The 23054-nt window shown below is 35.4% G+C and overlaps 1 protein-coding gene and 1 non-coding gene across 12 annotated transcripts in view; one reads left to right on the plus strand and one right to left on the minus strand.

Moving 5' to 3' along the window:
* Positions 1-23054, minus strand: part of Huwe1 (HECT, UBA and WWE domain containing E3 ubiquitin protein ligase 1) — a 139373-nt gene that overhangs the window by 108792 nt on the left and 7527 nt on the right. Inside the window, exon 1 of one of the 11 annotated variants that reach the window (XM_047535473.1) lies at positions 19525-19583. The exons of the other annotated variants lie outside the window; for them this stretch is intronic. The gene's annotated coding sequence lies outside the window, so the exon portion shown is untranslated. Of the gene's footprint in view, positions 1-19524; positions 19584-23054 lie in introns of those variants that run through there. 11 annotated transcript variants of the gene reach the window in all.
* On the plus strand, positions 12862-12963 carry LOC124972724 (U6 spliceosomal RNA). Its single transcript, XR_007106515.1, has one exon. It is a non-coding gene; the product is annotated as a U6 spliceosomal RNA (small nuclear RNA).

Here is a 23054-nt window from a genome sequence, read left to right on the forward strand (position 1 = left end):
ACAGTCATTTGCAAGGAGGCAATTAAACTGCCTCTGCTGCATGAAATAGCAATCAGCCTCAACCCCACGCCACCCAAATAACTGATGCTTTCCCTTTAATATCAGGAATATGGCAATGATTATCTATTCTCACCACCTCTATTCAACAGTGTTTGAAGTTGTAGCCATTATAATACAGCATGAAAAGGAAATAACAGGCATACTGACAAGAAAGAAACAAAAAACTGTCCCTATTTGTAGACAATGGATTATTTACATAGAAAAATCCCCAAAACATGTCCAACAAACCTCTGCAGTTAAGGAATGATCTCAGCAGTCATAGGATACAAGATAAAACAGAAAATGGATATGTGGTATCCTATTAAAAATACACAATCAGTGAAACAGACATTATTTCCTCATGTACATGTATGACTACATGACTGAGGTGATCCTGCAATATGTAAATCAGAAAAAATGAGATTACCCTCTATTTATGTATGATCTATCAAAATGTATAAATATATTCTACTGTCATGTACAACTAATTAGAACAAAAAAAATTTGAAAATTAAAAAAAAATACACAATCACTCAAAAGTTATGAAACACCTAGTTGTAAATCTGCAAAACATGTACAGGAAAGACAAGCACACTGAAAACTACAAAGGCTGATTAAAAAAATAAAGATGTTCTAAATATATGAAGATATCTAAGACACAACATCGGAGGAATGGCATCTCCCCAAAATTTGTGTGTGTGTGTGTGTGTGTTTAATATCTTTAATATACAAAACCCCACTTTTTTTGGTAAATAAACCTATATTATGCTAAAGTGTATATAGAAAGACAAAGGACCGACAATAGCTGATACAATTTTGTAAAAGAAAATGAGTGGCAAATCACTTTACACATTTTAGGGACTTAAAAATAGAAATTTATTATCTCATAGTTACTTTTTAAATTGAAAAGCTGGGTATGGAGATGCAGAACTGTAATCCCAGCAAATCAGGACACTGAGGCAGGAGGATCTCAAGTTTGAGGCCAATATGGGCAACCTTGTGAAACCCTGTCTTGAAATTAAAAAAATAAAAGAGGTATGGATGTAGCTCAGTGTTGACAAATAAAAATTACGTGTATTCATATGTTGCAAATTGTGTAAATCAAGCTAATTAATGTATGTATTGCCTTACATACTTTCTTGTAGTGAGGACACTTAAAATCTACACTTGGCAGTTTACATATACATAATACAGGAATATTAACTATAGTTACCATGTTGTCCAACAGATCTCTTTAATTCATTACTCCTGGCTGAAATTTTGTATACTTTGACCAACATTTCTCCATCCCCAGCAAATACTATTCTATTCCACTGCTATGTCACTCTACTCATTTTAATTATTTTATATACCTACATGCATGCATTTGTGTGTATACACACAAATATACATATAAAATCAAGATTATATATTATTATTGGGTGAGGAACAGATAACACATATCAATGCAACAGACCAGAGGACACAGGAAGAGACCCATACAAATAGGCCCAACTGTTTTTTCACCAAAGCAATTCAAAGAAAAATATTTTACCAACAAAGGGTGCCAAAACAAGAAAACATCCATGGGTAAAAATGTTAACTTTCACCTAAGTTTCATAATTTGCATAAAAATGAACTCAAAATGGTTCAAAGACTTAAATGTAAAATGAAAAAACTTACTGGAAGAAAAAATTTGCAAACCATACATAGTATCTAGAATATATAAAACACTCAAGATTCAGTGGTAAAAAAATAATCTCAGTAAGTTAGAAAAAGAGGTGAATTACCTCAAACAAATAAAGAGTATCTTAAAAAAAAAGCACAACTAATACCATACTCAATGATGAGAAACTAGAAGTTTTCCCCCTAAGATCAGGAACAAGGCAAGGACAACCCATCATCACGGCTTTTTGACACTGTACTGAAAGTCCTACTTAATGCATTAAGAGGACAGAAGAAAATAAAAGGTACCTAGATAGAAAAGACACTGTCTTTTCACAGATGACAATCATCTATGTAGAAAATCCAAAAAGAGAAAACAAAGAAAAAAGCAATGCTCCTGGAACTAGTAATTCATTATAGCAAGGTATCAGGATATAACGAAAGTCAACTGCTTTACTAGCACTGAACAAGTAGAATTTGAAATGGAAAACATTATCACTTATATTAGTATCCAAAAATGCTTAGGCATAAATCTACCAAACTATGCATAAGATCACTATAAAACTAATGAAAGAAACCAAAGAATAACTAAATAAAACAGATTTCATGTTCATGGATAACAAGATTCAGTACTGTCAAATTATCAGTTCTTCCCTACTTGAGCTATATATTCAATGAGTCTCTGACTAAAAATCTTAGGAAGTTATTTTGTTGATATTGGCAAACTGATTCTAAATTTATACGGAGAGGCAAAAGACCTAGAAGAGTCAACACACAATATCAAAGAACGAGGCTGGAGTACTAACATTACCTGACTTCACAACTTATTATAAAGCCCCAGTAATCAAGAATGTGTGGTATTAGTGAAAGAACAAACAGATCAATGGATCAGAGCATAGAGCTCAAAACTAGACCGCATAAATAGTCAATTATTCTTTCTTTCCAACAAATAGTGCTGGAACAACTGGACATCCACATGCAAATATAAAACTAGACCCTTAACACTCAAATTATTCAAAAAAGTTAACTCAAAGTGGATCATGGATCTGAATGTAAAATGCAAAATTAGATTTATCCTAGATTACAAGATTAACAAAGAAGAAAATCTAGATGACATAGGGTTTGGTGGTGACTTTTTAGATATAATCAAGGCTGTATCATCCATGAAAGCAAAAATTTTAAACAGGACTTCATTAAAATTACTCTCTTCTTTGCTGAAAAACACACTGTCAAGAGAATAAAATGGGGGCTGGGGATACAGCTCAGTTGGTAGAGTGCTTGCCTCGTAAGCACTTAAGGCCCTGGGTTCAATCCCCAGCACCGCAAAAAAAAAAAAAAAAAAAAAAAAAAAAAAGAGAATAAAATGGGGCTGGGGAGATAGCTCAGTTGGTAAAATGTTTGCCTTACAAGCACAGGGCCCTGGGTTCGATCCCCAGCACGGGGGGGGGACGGACGTTGAAGAGAATAAAATGACACGCCCTGACAGGAGAAAATCTTTTCAAAAACACATACAGGACTGTTACCCAAAATACACAAAGAACTCTGAAAACAATAAGTAATAAGCTAATCAAAAAGTGGGTCAAAGACCTTAACAAACATCTCAAAGACATACAGATGATAAATAGGCATATGAAATGATGCTCCACATCATAGTCATCAGGAGAATGTAAATTAAAGCAACAAAGATATGTCACTATACACCTATTACAATGGGCAAATCCAGACAATGATGCTAATAACATAGAATCCTACCAAGGATGTGGATCAGCTCTAATTCATTGCTAGTGGGAATGCAAGATGGTACAGCTATTCTGGAAGATAGTTTTTTTTTACAAAAGTAAACAGTCTTACCATATGAGTCAGTAATCACACTACTTGGTATTTACCCAAACAAAATGAAAACTTGTGTCCACACAAACACCTGTGTGCAACTGTTTCTAGTAGCTTTATTTAATAACTGCCAAATCTTGGAAGCAACCAAGATGTCTTTTGATAGATAAATGAACTGTGGTATATCCAGACAAGGGAATATTATTCTGTACTAAAAAAAATGAGCTAGCAAATCAAAAACAGACAAAAAGGAAACTTAAATTCCTATTACCAAGTGAAATACATCAATTTGAAAAAAAGTCTACTAAATGCTTCCAACTACATGACATTCTGGAAAAGAAAAAGTCATGGAAACAGTTAAAACTCCAGTGGTTCCCAGGGGTTAGTGGAGAAAGAGGGATGACTGAGGTGGAGAACTGAGGATTTCTAGGGCAATCAAATTATTCCATATGATACTATAATAGTGGATACATGTTGTTATAAATGTATCCAAACCCAAAAAAGTACAATGTGTAAACACTAATTAAACTGTTTAAACATTAATTTAAACTTTGGTCAATGTAGGTTCACCATTTGTAACAAACACATCACCCCAGGGAAGGAATGTTGATAATGGAGGAGGTATTCACGTGTGGAGGCAGGAGGTACATTGTAAATTTCTGTATCTTCTGCTCAATTTTGCTGATGCAAACTAAAACCACACTTGAGATTTTTATCTTACTCCAGCTGAAATGGCAATCAACAAGTACAAATAACAAATACTAGTGAGGATGAGGGGAAAAGGCACACACATTGCTGGTGGGACTGAAAACTGGTACAACCACTATGGAAAGTTCTCAAACCACCATGTGATGCTGGTCTCCCATCCTTGGTATTTATCCAAAGGAACTAAAATCAGCACACTATTGCAATACATGTACACTAATGTAACAGCAGCACAATTCACAATAGCCAAGTTATGCAACCAGCCTGAGCATCAGTCAACAGATAAATGGACAAAGAAAATGTGGTATATACATGCAATAAAAATTTTAGCCATAAATAATAATGAATTATGGCATTTGCTAGTAAATCGATGGAAATGGAGAATACTATGCTAAGTGAAATAAGCACAGGAAGGTGATAAGGGAGAGGAAGAAAATAGTAGATGGGGAGGTAGTGGGGAATGAACTTGACCAAATTACGTTATGTGCATGGATGAAAGTCACAATGAATCCCACTGATATACATAATTATAATGCACCAAATAAAAATTATAAAAGTAAAATCTATTAAAAACAATCCTCAATTCACTCAATCAAACAAACAAAAGCACTAAGTAATAAATGCACTGAAATAAGCGAACCACCATTTTAATGGCTTTTAAAAGAACACAGATGAGATTACTGGTAAATCTTTACACAAATAAACATCTTGCTCTAGGTAGAGTTGTTCTGATTAAGCATACAGTACAAACAGTAAGGTTGGCTAAGGCAGAAAAGTAATTTACTAGGATATATGACAGCTCATAGAATTGAGGGGAGGTGAGAGATCCACATTCAGAATATGGGACGGAACCAAGGAAGTTAGGCAGTCTGGAACTGCAGTCAAGCACCTCTCACAGAAGCAGCTTAGTTGGTGTGTCTGCTGCCAGCATGAGACTTTGGATGCCTACAAAGTATTGCTGGTCACCTAAGGATTTGCAGATTGTCTCAGGTTATTTGCATCAGTGGCTCTACACGGTACAAAGTGTGAGCATCTGATACACCCAACACAAATGCCCCCATAACAAGTATAAAGCTAATGTAGTTTCTATGATTCTATTGCAAGAAATATTTATAGTTTCAAAAACAAAGATAGTATTGTCCTTGAGACATCAATTAAGAAAATTCAGAAGTTTTATTCCCAGTTGTTACATTTCTATGCTGGTTTCACAGTGGGAGGGGAGAATATTTTTGAGTGCCCACTATATCCAGGCAATACTGAGCTAGTTTTTTCCAAAGTGGTAGAGCATCTTGCTCTATCGTTTGGGAAATGTTACAGAATTTCCTTTCCTCTAGGACAGTCACATGGCTGACTGACATTATTAATAGTTCCAAGAAAGTTTAGGTAAAGGAGGCTTATTAGGAGACAGAACATACTTTCAAGTCTACCACTTCAAGTATTCCAAAGAATAAACTGAGATGTGTTGCTCAACAGGTGCATATGATATTCTGTCATGCAATCCTCAACCTTCAATCCACATTTTGTCCTGATTTACAGATAGCAAATTGAGGCTGAGAAAAGAAAAGTACCTTGTCTGATTAATAAATGCTGGCACAAAGTAAATATTTTCAGATGAAAATATAAATCTGTGAAACATCCTTATACACTGTTAGATCCTATTGTGCAAAAAATTATTTCAAGAGAAGGAGGCTGGGGTACAAAGTGAAAAGCTAAGTTATCAATCTCACTGATGAAGAGGACTAATAGGACAATGAGCTACCTTCTAGTAGTTAAACAGGTGAAACCCCCCATTACAAAAAACAAAAAACAAAAAAAACCAAACCTATAAAAAAAAGTAGCTTGAAACAAATCCCTAGGAATGGCCTGCTGCCTTTGGTCAGAATCAGAACTCTGAGCACTAAGCAATTTCTATGTGTAATAAATTTTTCTTCCTAAACTTAGGTTAGGAGGAAACTTAACCAACTTTAAGAAAATGAAATATGATTCGTCATCTATAACTATTTTACCATTACTTAAATATTTGTATTTAATTGAGCATTTATTTTTTCCAATTCCTCATCCCTCAACTCTCCCTTACCTTTTAGGTATGAATTTAATTTTGCAGTTTACATCAGGAACAAATGTGCACAACTCAAATATACTGAGGGAAGTCACTCTTTTAAAGGGTAACCTTATTCTGTAGTTATCACCTCCAACTGATACAATTTAGAAATGACTTTCAGTACTGAATCAGAATAAGGGCAGAGGATACTCATAGTTCCCAAATCTGACTCAATAGCACATGAGTGTAATGGTTGACTAGCCTTACTACTAGAAGTGTGGTCCAAAGTCAGTAGCACTGACATTAGGACCCACTCAGACCTGAGGATTCAGAATCTGCACTTTAACAAAATCCTTAGATGATTCATATATTAAAGTTTGAGAAGCACCAGATCAGGACACATGCTCAGAATCAGTACAACTGGGTGAGAATCCCTGCTCTATCATTTACTCACTATAAGACCATGGACAAATTCACCTGTGTGCTTGTTTCTTTAACTGTTACAGGAATAACTAATCTCACCCATTCCATTCTCAATCCATTCTCCAGACAGCAGCAAAAGTAATCTTCTTAAAACATAAATCAGATCATGTTACTTCTATGATTAAAATCTTTCAATGCGGGGGCTGGGGAGATAGCTCAGTCGGTAGAGTGCTTGCCTTATAAGCCCAAGGCCCTGGGTTTGATCCCCAGCACCCCCCCAAAAAAAAAAAAATCTTTCAATGGTTTCCCCAACTGTATACAAACTCTCACCATGACCCAGGGAGGTCTGGGTATGATTTGGCCCCTGGAACTCTCTCCAATTCCTTCTCTCTATACAACCACATTAGTCTTTCTATTTAGTTCATGGAATGCTCTAAGTTCTTTCCAGCCTATACTCCACTACAAGTGCTATTTCCATTGGACTGTTGTTGCCTCCCTCCCCACTAGTTCCATTTGTGGAACTGACATTCAAACTAACACTCAGGCTTCCCAAGGCAATCCACCTAATGCTGGTCCCATTGTTCTTTTTCTTTTACAGTATCCAGCTCATATCTTTCATAATATGTATCAACTGTGATTACTGATTTTGACTTCTTACAATGTTAACCTCAGCAGCTAGCACCTCATTTTCCACATGATAGGTATGCAAATTTTTGTAGAATGGAGTTCAGGAAAAATTATGCACTGAAAATGAAGCCTGTGACTGGCAGCATATAGGACAGTACTTGAAGCCATGGGTCCAGACATGATTGCTCACAGAGAAGGAAGGCAGAAAGCCCACAAGCAAGTTATTTGTTTTAGAACTTAATGGGTAAGGCAAAGGAGGAGAACCAGCAATAGAGAAGCTGGTGAAGTAAGAGCAAAACCAGTTAATCATGGTATCATGAAAGACAATACATGGTAAAAGTGATTAACTGCATTAAATGTCAAAATGAGATAAATTCACAGAGAAATGTGTACTGGAATTGGACATAACCTGAGAGATGACAAAGGTATGGTAGAAATGGAAGCCAGACTGGAGTGAGGAAGCATAGATGGCATGTGTAGAAGTTTTTTGAAAAAGATGGCTATAAATGGAAACAATTCTTTCAAACTCATTGAAAGAAAGGAATGGCGGGGGGGTAAATGCTAGTACATCTTTTTAAATGGATTCAAATTATCTTATAGGGGAGATCACTGAAAAGAGTCCCTAAGAAACTTGGAGAGAAAAGTATTTAGCTTTTCATTATTTCTCCTTAAAATGGGTTTTGAATAGCCCAAACACTACCCAGAATTAGCACAATCTTCTCCCTAACCTCTTAAATCTTGACTGGGTAACACTTCATATGTGCTTACACAGCACTCTGTACCTATCAGTTCCCAAATTATTAAAGAGAAAATGTCTGCAAAAGGGTAGAGATGAAAAAAAACATAAGGGCAGAAATATACATTATCAGTAGCTGCCCTCTAGGTGGCAGAACAAAACAGTTTTATTCATACTTCATGCTTTCCAGAGCCTTCCAAATTTTCTCTTGTCATAACTGACTTATAATCAAAATTTTTTCTTTTGTAAAATTTTTCTTAATGAAGAAAACAGTGGCCTCCCCAAGCCTAAGGAATACACCAAATTAAAAACAGTACCATCCAAACAAATGCCTTGGATTCGCTGCCATTAGAGTTTGTCACACAGGAAGCACTCAATTTGTACAGATTTGATCAATTATTGGTATCACACAGATGCATGGGAATGGGGATGAATCAAAATAAGCCCAAAATTCCCACTGCAACTGTGGAAATGCATTAGGAGACTTAAAAAAAAAAAAAAAAAAAAAAAAAAAAAAAAAACAGTGCTTGGAGGACACTAAACTCCAATGTCCCACATAGCAAAATACTTGATTTTTTTTTTCCGCCTTACAATGATTCTCTTTGCTTCTTGCAGTCTCTGAAAGTAAATTCAGGTGGGAGCTATCCTAACCATCCATATGTCAGAAAGAAGCGAGATGAATCTTGAAACCCAGCCTGCTATTCACTATTATAGAGGCAAAGACAACTGACTTCTAATCACCTATATTAACATCCAGTCAGCAAATATGATCACATTTATGATCACAGCAATAGGTAACTCTATTCTATAGCTACCATGCATTATCTCTAATCCTTATAACATGGAGATGAAAACTGTGCCCAGTTCACTAAGGCCAAAAGTGGCCACATAACTAGTTAAATGGAAGAACCGGGATAAAAACACAAATTTGTCCCACAATTCTACAGTGCACATAATATCTACATAGCCAACCCTAAGACTCCCCTCTCTCCGGAGGCCAGTCTCCCTATTCTCAGTCACATAAAACATGACTCTTATTGGTGCCCTGAAGATTGCTGACCCAGATTTTATTGGGAACTGATAGCTAGATGTAATAATAAAGCAACATTAGAATAACCTTGACTCACCCAAGACAAATTTGGAAATTATCTACAGAAATACTAAATAGTCAAGAGTCTCTCATTTACATTCCAAATATGAAGTGAGCATGCTTGCTCAGGGTTTTTTGCACTGCAGTATTATCATGCAAAGAAAATATGGGAAGGGATACCAAGAAAGTGGAACCAGAAACTTTCAACTCTGACTTTGGAGGCGAGAATGTTAACTGAGAACACATCCCTCTATAGTCCGAGGAAGCCGCAGGTGCAGGAATTATCCTTCTGGCCATTTACTTCCAATTATTTAAAGAAACTGGCATCAAAACAACTAGGCAACAGAATACAGGGCTCACCCAAGTTTGCCACTAGAGAGGAAATGAGCATGCCAAGAAGTCCTTCTTAGCAATCTCAACAAAAAATAAGAACAACAATGCCCACATTTTAAGTTATGTATAAGAAGGAGGTAAGGAGGTATTCTTGTCTACACAACTTTAAATTGATGTTCTGGAATAGTTCCTTTTAAGAATCTATCTCCAATACCCTTCCTTATTTGCGACCAGACTTGGTGTAAAAGATCAACTATAACAATTACTGGCATTTTTTATCTTATCACATCTGTTTCAAAGATAAAAGTGCTTTCCCCGCCTTTCCCACTTCTAACAGAAAATTAAGAAATTAGGCTTTAAACCAATACTCTACTCAAATTTCAAGAACCCAAAGAAAAGCTGGCCCCATTCTAATAGGTGAATTGTACCCAAAAGGTCATAGGCAGCATTCAGATACTTCAGAAAAACATCTTCATCTGTCAGAATTCAGATTACTTAAAATTAGCTTAAAACAGATTACTTCACCTGAGACTTATTTTGAAAAATAAAGATGCCTGGTGATATAAATACTTAACTCAGACCTAAGGTAGAAATTGTTTAAGTTTTTTTTGTAGTACAGTTTATTTGGCTACACAGGCTAGCCTTGAGAGTGAATGCATTAGGAATTTGTTTCAAAATAATTGTATCAAAATGAATGTTGAAGCCAGGTGACAGTACATGGGCATTCATTATACTATTTTCTATTTTGGGATATGTTTGGCATCTTATAAATTAAGACTTTATCCTGTCAGATCTTTCCATTCCCATCCTCCACATTGCTGCCAGAACAATCCTTCTAAAACTCAAATTTTACCCACATCAAATATAAATTCTTTACCTAATCCTGCATCTGAGACCTTTAAGACTTAGTTCCCTGCCTACTTCCTACCCGAGACATACTACATTATACTCCAGGAGGCCTCCCTGCATGCTTTAATTATGTCAAGTTTTTTAGTTTTTCAAACACTCAAAGAGTTGATACTTTGACTCACTGCTCTCCACTAAAATGTTTATTTCCTGTATATCCTCTGAAGTTAAACTTAAGACACCTCTCCTCTATGGAGTTTGTTGAGACCTTCCCTCCCCCAGAGTAATTAACCCCCTCGATAGTGTACCCATGATATCCTGCAAATATAACCTCAATAACACACTACTCTTTACCTGAGAGTCTCCCCACTGGTATGAGTTTCACATATGTGGAACTATGTCATATTTGCCTTTATATTCCTGTCACCATCAGAGGAATTGTCACTTAAATTAAAAAATGAATGACTATCTAGTAAATGTTAAACAAACCCAAAAACATACACACACACACACACACACAAAAAGACAATAGTAACACAAAGGAACAAAGTTAGCATACAAAAATACAAGAAAATTGCATCTTTCTTCTAGCAGCCAAATCTGAAGACCCAAATCGCAAGACTGACACAGTAGTAAGATAAACCCTTACCCAACACAAACCATGATCCTCTTGCCTTTTAATATTTTGAGGTGCTGCAATTCACAATAGCCAAATTATGGAACCAACCTAGGTGTCCATCAATGGATGAATGAATAAAGAAATTGTGGTACATATACACAATGGAATTTTTTCAGCCATAAAGGAAAATGAAATTATGGCATTTGCAAGAAAATGGATGGAAATTGAGACTCTTATGTTAGGTGAAATAAGTCAAACTCAGAAGATCATGGAAGTATATTTTCTTGCATATGCAGAAAGTAGAGAGGAAAAAGGAAAAGAATGGTGGGGGTGGATCTCAGGCAAATCAAAGGGAAATCAATAGGAAAAGGGAGTAGGAAGATGGAAGAAGGGGGAAGTGCTGGGGAGTTTTAATAGTCAAATTATACTGTCATATTGTGTGCACGTACTAATATGTAACAACAAATCCCATCATTATGTACAACTATAATCCACCAATAAAAAAGGTGGAAAAAATGTTTGGGGTGTTGGGAGTGTAGCTCAGTGGGAGAGCACTTGCTTAGCATGCATGAGGCCCAGGATTTCAAATCCAGCACCACAAAGATTGGATTTTTAGAGATTAAATTTGCATAAAGCAGAACATATCTTTAGCAAAACAATAAGCCCAGCTTTCCCCTGGGCCAAAGTATAGAAAAATATCTATTAGGAAATATAAGAACACACAACAAAGCAATTTGGACATAATCTTAATGACACAGAAAAATAAGTGTAGAGAAATCTTTAGATTTCATTCTCCTTTATTGTAGGACCATTACCAAACCCCTGAAATTCTAAGGAAAATTTTGTGTGTATATTTTCCCCAAGAAATGGTAAATAGTTTCACCAACTTCTTAAAGGGATTCATGACTTGAAACACCTGAAAGAAAGTTAAGACATTATATGTATGCTTAGCCATTAAAATGTTTTCACTTGTTATTTCCCTTTGATTTATGAAGAATAGGTATACAGTATTTTCCCAGAAGTCACATAAGCTACTATTGAATACAGTAAAGAAAGGATGGGGAACTAAAAAAACAGAATTCTAAACCTTTTGTAATATTTAACTTCAACTCTCTTATGTTCTTAGTTTTACAGAGAATAAGTAGCATCTCTAAAGATTAAATCTATATATAATGGGGGAAATCTATATGCCTAGGTTAAGTCCTCTAGTCCTATATTCTTGAAAAAGGTGGATAAAAAGCAAAGGTCTTGTATAAAAACAGCTGGATTAAATTAGATTTCTAAATATAGGTTTTATATGCCTTAATGGTTTCTGACAAAAGTTTTTTCTATATGGAAGGAAGAGAACTTTCAGTGATGTATTTATTTGCTTCCATCCATGTGGATTGTTCTTTTAATAAATTGAAGACAGAGTGAGGAACACTACTGTAAAAAAATAAAAATGAAGGAGAAAACAAGAGCACAATGAAAAGGCCTGGGAAGCAAACAGACCTGGGCTTAAATTCCATGTACTAGCTCTATGAGTTTAGACAAGATACTGTTCCTAACTCAGTCACTTCTGTAAAATAACACAGTATATTTCATAGGATTGGGCCTAGCAAAGAGTAAGACATATTTTTCTTTGTTCTGTTCCATTCAGCTCCACATTAGTCTAAGGCCAGCAACCTTTTGTCAGATATTCTATGGATACATATTTATAAATACATACAGATCTAATCAAAAGCAAAAGAGAGCTGTTTTTTTCAACCTTTCTACACATTTACCACATATGAAGAACACACAGAAAATGTAAATCTCCAGACTGTTATCCTTAAGTGCTCATATTACTAAAAAGTTAAACTGAAAACAATGAGATTGGGAGGCTTCAGTCTTTCTCAAATTAGTTCTCCAAAGATTAAATATTGTCTACTAAATAATGTGTAGGCTTTGTGCTTGCTTCAGCAGCACATACACTAAAAGTGGAATGATAGAGATTTGCATGGCCCCTGTGCAAGTATAACACACAAATGTGTAAAGTGTTCCATATTTTTTAAATAAAAAAAATAATGTGTAGGCCATGTGACAATCAAAAATATCAACTGGATCAGCTATTTTGGGCTGGTACAAATGAATATGGAAGGAAAAAGATTCTTTTGCATGGTTTAAAAGAGCAAATTATTTTTAGTAATTATTAATGAAGCAGCAAACTCATTTTAATCAAAATAATTCCAACTTCTCAGGTTTGTTATGAGGATCAAATTAGTTCATTGATGAAAAAGCTATAGAACAAAGACTTTAAAATTAAACAGACTGCCAAGTATTATGGCACCTGTCTGTTAATTCCAACAACACGGGAGGCTGAGGTGAGAGAATCATTAAGGCCAGCCTCAGCAACTTAGCAAGACCCTGTCTCAAAATGAAAAATAAAGGAATGGGGAGATATAGCTCAGGGGTAAAGTGCCTGTGGGTTCAATTTCTAGTACCAAAAATAAATAAGGATATATCTCAATATACAGTATAGACAAAATGGTCTCTATTACTTATTGAAAGATCATGCATAGTGTAACACAGTTATTGCCCATTTTTAAATAAACTATGCAATGTGACCAATCTGTTACTTTAAAATATTTATATCTATTACATAAAAGGTGCTTGCAGTATGCAAAGGTACTATAACTTTGTGACTTTAGAAGAATTTGGGGCCCAAGCAAGTACAAATAATAATTAAGATCCCTTAAAACAGTATCTATAAAATGCTTTGCTTTCAATCCAGACAAATGTTGAGTATTAAACATAAACAATCTGAATTATTCTCAAAAACTAAACAGCTCAAAAATAAGCAAATTTTCTACGTGGCACAAATTCCAAACCTTTTAGAAAACTACACTTTTCCATATGATTGGTTTTAAGTGTAGCAAATTTTTGAAGATCAGTCTTTCCCAGAATAAAAAATTGGAGTTAATAGGTGACCATATGGACCAAAAAAAAAGTACATAACTAGTTTACGACAGTACTTAAACATAAAAAGTCAAATTTGAGAAGTATTAGAAGGTAATACAGGAAAATCTTCTTATAATCTTGGCAGAGAAAGGCCTTCCAAGAAAAGTCATACAATAAAGAAATCATTAAAAATGAGATTTGATTACACAAAAATTTCAAATCATAAACAAAAAAATATTTGCTAGAGGATAAAGAAGGGTTGTTTCTAATAAACAAAGGATTCTCCAAACTGAGACAGATAATTCAACTGAAAACCAAGTGAAGGGGCATGAATTTGCAATCTGCAGATGTAAACATTTGCTCATCCTCACTAGAAGTTAGAAAAATGCTAATCAAAGTAAGGAGGTGCTATTTCCCACTCACCAGAGTGGATAAAATTAAAAAGATAAAATACCCTGTTTAGGAAGGTAAAAGTAGAGAACGGGGCACTCAGAAATACTGCCAGTGGGAATGTCAATTCAACAGTCTTTTTTGAGGGTCATTTTGCAAGTACCTGTAAAAATTTAAATTGATGTCACCCTCTGATCCAGGAACTCTATCTTTGTATGACTCAACAACAGGGAATGATTAAATTACAGAGATTCATACTTTGGCATGCAATGCAGTCATTAAAGGAATAGAGTCAAGCCATGTGTTTTAGCATATAAAAATGCATGTAGTTCATAAATGGATATGCATAGTATATAGCAGATATAAAATCATACTACAAATTGTTAACAGAGATACTTCTGAAGTAATAAAAGTTGACTGGCATTTTGGGGAAGGACTAATTTTTAAGTGAAATATTTATTGTTTGACTTTTAAAATAGCAAACATGGTATATTTGCAAACAGCTGAAAAGGAAAGATAAAAAGAGCTTAGAATTGTTTCTGGTTTTTCTGCTTGTGTGTTTTTTGTGGTACTGGCGAACTGAACCCAGGGTGCATGCTAGTCAACCTTCTGCCACTGAGCTACATCCCCAACCCAGAAAACATCATTTAAATCTGAAAGTTTTACAAGCAAGAAATTCAATCCCATCTACTGGTTATGGTATCCATATTTATGCATGAAAAGACAGAACCCCATCAAATTGTCCCAAGATAGAGCTCCAAATTGACCTCATGTTGGAAAGTTAAAACCATAGTCAAAAAGAAAAAAAAAGAGCTTTCTTGGCACCTTTGCCTTTCTCATGTAACTTTGTGCTCTTTTTAATTAAACTTTCCCCATTTGGGGAGTAACTTTCTTACAAAAATGGGGCCACTTACTCTGTACTTTTATGAATAACCACACCTAATGGCACATTTAGAAATAGAGACAAGTTCTGTACATTCATGTGTCACTTAACATTGGGACTATGGTATGAGAAAAATATGCCATCAGGGGGGTTTCACTGATGTGCAAAACATCCTACAGTGTGTTTACTAATATGGCTATAATGTCAGAAGGCAACATAATCTTATGGGACCACTGTCACATATGTGCTCTATCACTGAAACATTGCTATTCAGTACATGGCTATCATCAGTTTTGCTGGAGGTAGAGATCTGAATTCATCCATGAAGGCAGTCTGCTTTTACTTTTTAAAGCACAAAAAAATGTTCTTGATGTAAAAAGTTGTTTTCAAGTGATATCTTCCTTTCTCCAAACTATTTTTTTCATGATGATGGTTTTGAACCTGGGTCTTCTCCCATGCTAGGGAATCACTCCAGCACAGAGCTACACCCTCAGTTCTTTTTTTTTTTTTGGGGGGGGTGGGGGGAGGACCAGGAATTTAACCCAGGGGTGTTTTACCATTCAGACACATCCTCAGCCCTTTTTGATACTGGGTTTCACCAAGTTGCTTAGGGCCTGGCAGGTTGCTGAGGCTGGTCTTAAAATTGTGATCCTCTTGCTTCAGCCTCCTGAGCTTCTGGGACTACAGGCATGTGCCACTGGGCCCAGCCTGACTATTTCTTGATGAGACTGACCTAAACAAAATATTTGAAGGAATTTGAGGAGTAGGAACCTAGACTCCAGAGCATGTGAAAAGACTACAAGACATTCCACTCTGGAAGAGTCAAGATAGCAACTGTGAAATATGGAAATCAGATATAGTTGTATAGAGAGCCATTACATAGAAATGACATGGATATAACCAGGTTTATGTTCTTCAGTACTAATTTATCAAGGTTTTTCTTTTATTTTTAAATTTTTTTGTAGTTACACATGGGACAGCATGCCTTTATTTTACATATTTATTTATATGTGGTGCTGAGAATCAAACCCAGTACCTCACACATGCCAGGCAAGTACCCTGCCACTGAGCTACAGCCCCAGCCCCGAGGTTTTTCTTGAGGTACTATAATGTAAATCATCCTAGATCACATATTAAACACTGTGTAAAATGTAGAAAAACCTTTCTAAAAGGCAATCTAGCAGTAAGTGTCAAAAGCCTTAAGTTTTTACATTCCAGTTCTGGAAATTCTTAAGGAAATAAACCTGAATGCCATGTATTAGGATGCCCTAAGCTTTGCTTATTCATTCAAGACTTACTGAATGCCTACTGTGTATGGGGAAGCACTGTTTAAGATCATGAAAAACTAGAACTTAAAAGTTTGAACATAGGGAGCTGGTTAAATAAATTATGAATCACACATAACACAGAATATGCAACCATTAAAATGCTATAGAAGTATACATAAAGGCATTGATAGGGAACAGCATTATTTTAACTGGAAACAACAAATTTTAAAATGCTCTTTTGGGGGGTAAGGTTATAGCTCAGTTGTAGTGCACATGTTTTTCATGATGTGGTCCTGGAGTTCCATCTCCAGTACATCAAAATAAGCAAAATTTAAAAATAAAAATACCATTTCTACAGTGGTTTGGATGAAACAGCTAAAAAGGACATTCAGGGACTACCAAGAAAATTTGAATGTGGACTGGACATTACATAATATTAAGAAAAATAAATTCTCTAGGTAATAATGATATGTTCTTATTTGAAAGGATTTAAGGATTAAGTATCATGCTTACATCACATGATTCAGAAAAATTAAAACATAATTTGTGCTTTTTATACTTGGGTTCAGCAACCAACCACAGATAGAAAATATATGAAGAAAAAAATCTTGTCTCCACAGAACATGTGCAATTATTTTTCTTGTAAATATGGTATAACTATTTACATACTATGAAATATTATAAGTAATTTAGAGATGTGAGGATATGTAGAGTTGACATACAAATGTCACATCATTACTTAGAAGGAACTTTGGCATCTGTGAATTTTGGAATTCCGGGGGGGTATGTACTAGGAACTCCCGGCCCCCAGATACACAGAGGCATATTTTTGCATCATCAATGTTATGTTTATTTCTATGATCAAGAAGAACTTTACTTGGAAATGTGAGAAGTCTTTTCAAATAAGTAACTATAAAATGAATATACAAAGCCCCATTCCCAAAGCCTTCTTACCAACTGATTGTATAAACTCTAAGAACTATAAAAATGCTTATTATTATTATTATTATTACTTAAGTAATAATAGATTTGTGAGGATACTACATAGTTCTTAAATTTTTACTTCCAACATTATAAAACTTGTGGCAACTGATGGTAATGAATGCAGGGAGGAGAGGAAATACTGGGTATTAAAAAGTATTCTGGGGCTGGAGTTGTGGTTCAGTGGTAGAGCACTTGCCTGGCATGTGTGAGGCCCTGGGTTCAATTCTTAGCACCACATATAAATAAAATAAAAGACCCATTGACACTAAAGCAAACTTTTTTTAAAAAAAGTATTCTCCCTTCACCTATGTTACCTCTCCAAAAGACTTGAGGTGAAAATAATGTTAAAAATGACCAATTACTGGGGGAACTAAGGCAGGAGGATCACAAGCTTGAGCCAGACTTGGCAACTTAGCGAGACACTGTTCTAAAATTTAAAAAAAAGGGGGGGAGGGGCTGGATGTGACTCAGTGGTGGATCATTCCTGGGTTCAATCCCCAGTACCAGAGGGGGAAAAATCAATTCTGGAGGAAGAGTTATGGAAAGGGGTTTTTCTTATACTCCCCTCTGAACTTTTCAGTATATTTTAAATTTCTCAGAAACAGAAAACAAACATTACAAAAAAAAAAAGATACAGTCCCCTTTGTCCACTCCTCCCCCTCAAAAAAAGTGTCAGTTTGCTCTTGTTTCCCCAGCCCTGGGTGCTGGGGATCAAACCCAGGGCCTCCTGCATGCTAGGCCAAGTAGCACTCTACCACTGAGTCATAATTCCCAACCCCCTGTTCTGTTTTTGATTATATACTATCTTGCAACTTACCCAAACTACCTTGAAATTAGTTGTGCTCACTACTGTACCACTCGTGGGCAGCACTATAAGACCAAACTCTTCCCTATACTCTTTGACATGGCTTGATACTATCAAATTATTTTGCCAATCTAACGGTTTTTTTTAAAAACCCCATTTTAGTTTGCATTTCTGATGCTTACTTTGAGTATATTTTCTTGACTTGAACATTTTCAGTTTCTATTCTGAAATAAAAAAAAAAAACCTGTCCCTAATTTTCTACTGGACTATCTTTTATCCTTTAAATGTTACCCTGATCATTAAGAGGGAGGCATTATCAAAAAGTTCATGTTGACTTAATATTGTGGAGGGATTATGGTCCCATGTTTTCTAGAATTGATCCAGTGATAGATACTAGAGAATGGTGACAAAACGAAAGGAAAAAGTCCTTTTAGACAAGAGCATTATTTTCAGGGTACAACAGGACTACATTAACAGCCTTAATGATAAATTTAGCTCAAAGATAAAAATGCATCTAAAGTATACATCCTGTGACAAAATAATAGTTGATGCTATTGATTCATCTGGAATATATTTAATTTCACTTACATAGCATTTTTTCCATGACATACTTTTCATATACCTTGTTTAAACCTAACAAAATCCTGTATGACATTCTGATACACTCCTGTAAACTGCTATAGCACATTCTGTTCATTCCTCACATTATTATACTGATCTTTTGAGTGTGATTTACAAGTCTCCTACCCTTAAAAGACCACCCTATTTGTCCATTCACCAGTTGCTTATCTCTGTATTCCAGGTATATGACAGCAATTAGTATGTCCTCAATAAATATTTGTTGAATGAATATCATCCTCATTTAATGAATGAGGAAACTGGCACAGTGATGAAGTAATTTGCCCCAAGTAACATAGCTATTATATATTTAACATAAATTATAATGCGGTTATTTTTGTACTCTATCATTTCAATATTTTTAAATACATCATTGTACTTAAATGCTCACAACAACCTATGAAGTAGGCTTTTTGAATATATTTTGTATTTAAGAATGGAAATTTAGCAATACATCCTAAATCCACTCAAATCCTAATTTATAATATGAAGTACATATCTCAAGTACAAACTAGGCACCAACTAGGAGCCTCTATAGGTAGAAAACATTTTTAGGGGAGAGAAGAAGAGATAAAGAGGGGAGGGAAGAAGAAGGACAATGGTTAAAACAGAGCAGAGAACCAGGTATAGGTATATTCATCTAAAGACCATAAACTGCTCTTGTATCAACTGCACATGCCACTCTGAAATCTAACCTTGGCCCAGAGGTTTTTCTCAATATTACCTGTATTCATAGAAGACAACTGCAGGATTTCTCACATATCAACAGTCTCAAAGGCTGGGGAGGCACATAGAATTAAGAGAGCTGTGAGAAACAATAGACAGGCTATATCAATGCATGGACAGTTCAGTGGATGAAATAATGACACAAAGAAAAAGGTTAAGAAACTTTAAACACGATCTCACAGTCCTTGACTGAACCTTGGTCTAAAGGGCCAAGACCAAGTTACATTCATTTAATATCCCCACATCCTTGTACTTATAAACACTCAATAAATGCTTATTCAACTTAAGAGACATAAGATGTGAGAAGGGAAAAGAAAGAGAAATTTTTAAAGTAACAATGGTTTCCATTTATTGAGCCCTTGCTATATGCCTCACAGTTATTTAGATACTATGTAAAATGTTAAAAGGGATAATATTTACCTCTTTTCTAATCTGCTATATGTGGTGCTACTCAAGTATGTTAATAGTGGTGACACTGATGACTATTGGGAAGACTCATTATGGGTTTCTAAGGTTACAGCAGAATCTTGAACATAAGAACCTTGAACAGAAGGGGCTATATAGATAGAGATCAAGGCAACCCACAGAACTGGATAAGACAACACTTCAGAGAGTATAAATGGGACTCCTAACATTTTGCCATGTGAAAAACTACTCTGGTGGAACATTCAGCTATCACTGGCCAGAGACTTAGACTCAAACTGACTGAAGAACAAACCCCATTCCTTTCCACCACTACTAATTCCACACAGAACTTAAGGGTCCTGAGACATGCTTAGCTACTGGACATCATTTCATCACCCTGACTGCCCACCTGATCTGTTAGAGGAGTAAATTGAACTAGTATATTTAATAAGTTATCATTCACTTATCATTGCCTACAGGGTATTAAATCCTTACATTTCCTCATTTAATTCCAATAGCCATAAAAATAAGGTATATCCCCAGATGAAACAATCGGCAGATTAAGTTAACTTACCCAAACTGATGGAACTATTAAGTGGCCAGTTCTAGCCAAATCTAGAACTGTCTGGGCTGCATGCTCCTTCTACTCTTATCAAGGCTTCTCAGACGTTTCTACCTAAATTCTAATAAAGATTTTATATTCACAAAAATAGGTAAGATACAATGAAGAAGAATTCTGGGGAGGTTAAGTGGAAAGAGATAAAGGGGTCTGAGTAAAAAGCTTTTACCAATGGCAAAGAGTTTCCTTTGATTTCACCCTTTATCTTAATTTCATTGGCTGGTTCCAGTTCTAGGACAGAAATGTACAATAAGAAGCCTGGAACATCCTGACATAGGAAGCTATCAAAGACTACTAGGGATCATGTCAAGAAGAATCGGGGGCCAACTTTTAAAAGAGTCCCACATTGGCCAAAAGGGTGACAATTTGAACTTTAATACATCAGCTTTCAAATGTATTAAAACTCATCAACTGTTGATATCCACTAGTGCATGGTTTTATATAGATACATTTATATGTAACCTTTGTGATGACAGGCAACCAATTCGTTATACTGAAAGCAATGTTTAAAAAAAAGTGAGCATTTATCCTGTCCTTCCTATATAAACTGTATCACTGAGTAACCAAATAAAAGATGAGGGGAAACAAAATTATTCCATCTAAAAGATGAAAGCAAAATGATAGCATTGAACTATCACTATTTGGCAGCCCACAGTGAATTAATGGATTTTTAAAAATCTAATCATAAAAACATAATGTTGTTAATGAACACATCCCCACCATTATGCTTGCCAAAGAAAATGAACCTGAATTTATCAAGCCTCTGGATCCAGTTGCCAATATGCAGGAAATAGGAACACTGATTTAGGGACTACATTTTGAAAACCACTGCAATAAAGGATCTTAGAATTACTTCTAGATGAAAGCAACACTGAACAGCATTGAAGAGTAAACTGTTTTATTTGGGTTGAGAAAGTAGAGTCCAGAAAAAAATAGTTAACACTGTGCCAACCATTGTTCTATGCCAGTGGAAGTATATTCAAACTCACCAACCTTTAAAATCTAAATTAAGTCATTCTAGAATAATTTAACTCCTCCCTACTTCTAGTTACCACTTAATGACTTTTGAAAAAGAAAAATTTTTTCAACTCTTAAGACTACACAACCGGAATCACAGGGTTGGATTTTAACACTTATTTAATTCAACCAGAAATCCAAACTGAATCAGACCTGCAATACCAATCTCCATTTAAAGATACTGTCATAAAGATAAACTCCAACTTTCTATGAAATCACATCCTGGGATTAATCTATGTTATCACTGTTAATTTTAAAAGCCAAATGATTTAATCCCAGCAACTTGGGAGGCTGAGGCAGGAAAATCACAAATTCAAAGCCAGCCTTAGCAACTTGGCAAAACCCTAAGCAACTTAGCAAATGTCTCAAAATAAAAAAGGGCCGAGAATGGGGATGTGTATCAATGGTAAAATGCTCCTGGGTTCACTCTCTGTACCACTCCTCCACTCCCCCCAAAAAGTGAAATGACTAACAACTTCAGGGAACTCAAAGTTGAAAATTCTCAGGTTAACAGCCCAAACAAAAACTACAGTTGTTTTACTCATAATAAAAGCCACTCCTTCACTATCTGAAAGCATTTTTATAACCAGAAAACCAAGCTGGTCAACAAGTACATCAAGTTTTAGGAACTCAATCCCTATGACACATCAAATGAGGGCTTCCAAAGAATCTTAAAAGCTGAATTATCCCAGACATTAACATATATAAACACCTGGTAACCAGTCATTGAAGAAAGAGTCAGAGAACAATACAGGAAAATATAAAGAGTCCAAGTGCTTGCCATTACCTATATATTGTGAGGTGATTATAAAGCAGCCCAATAGTACAGCTACATGACAGAATTCAACAACTTAATCTTACTCCAGGACAGGTAACATGGAATGCAAAGGGCAAATATTTTCAAAGTTACCAAATTTTGCGTTTCAATCATACTTTGAACTCATGGTTGAAAACACACAGCAAAAGAAAAAAAAAAAAACAAAGCATTTCCATTGTGAACTTGCAGCTGTTACAAACTGTGGAAAACATTCAAATAATGGAAGGCTACTACATACAAAGTTCTATACAGTACTCTACAATTATCCTAGTTTCACAAACTCAGGCTGGCTTAGGTTTAAGTGATCTTATTTAAACTTCCTAACTATATAGAAAATGTAGATGTATCTAATCACTATACCCTTTATGCTTCAAACTGTTTTTGCTAAAAGCACAAGCTTGCAATCATTTCCAAAAACTTAACATTCAGTCAATTTTCAAGTAGTGACTTATTTTTCCCATCAATCAACATAGAATTGACAGACCTGAATGTATAATCCATAGACTGATGATTCAATCATTTCATCTAAAAACTTTCAATCACTACGACTTCTCCCTTTCTGCCCCATCAACTAGAAAATACTCTTATTTTAAAATAGAAACAAGTAGTCTTGCTCCTCACACATTTTGTGTCTCAGTCAAACACTGGCTAGAGCCTATGTGTCCAACAA

Source organism: Sciurus carolinensis, chromosome X, assembly GCF_902686445.1.
Source record: "Sciurus carolinensis chromosome X, mSciCar1.2, whole genome shotgun sequence".
Lineage (NCBI taxonomy): Eukaryota > Metazoa > Chordata > Mammalia > Rodentia > Sciuridae > Sciurus > Sciurus carolinensis.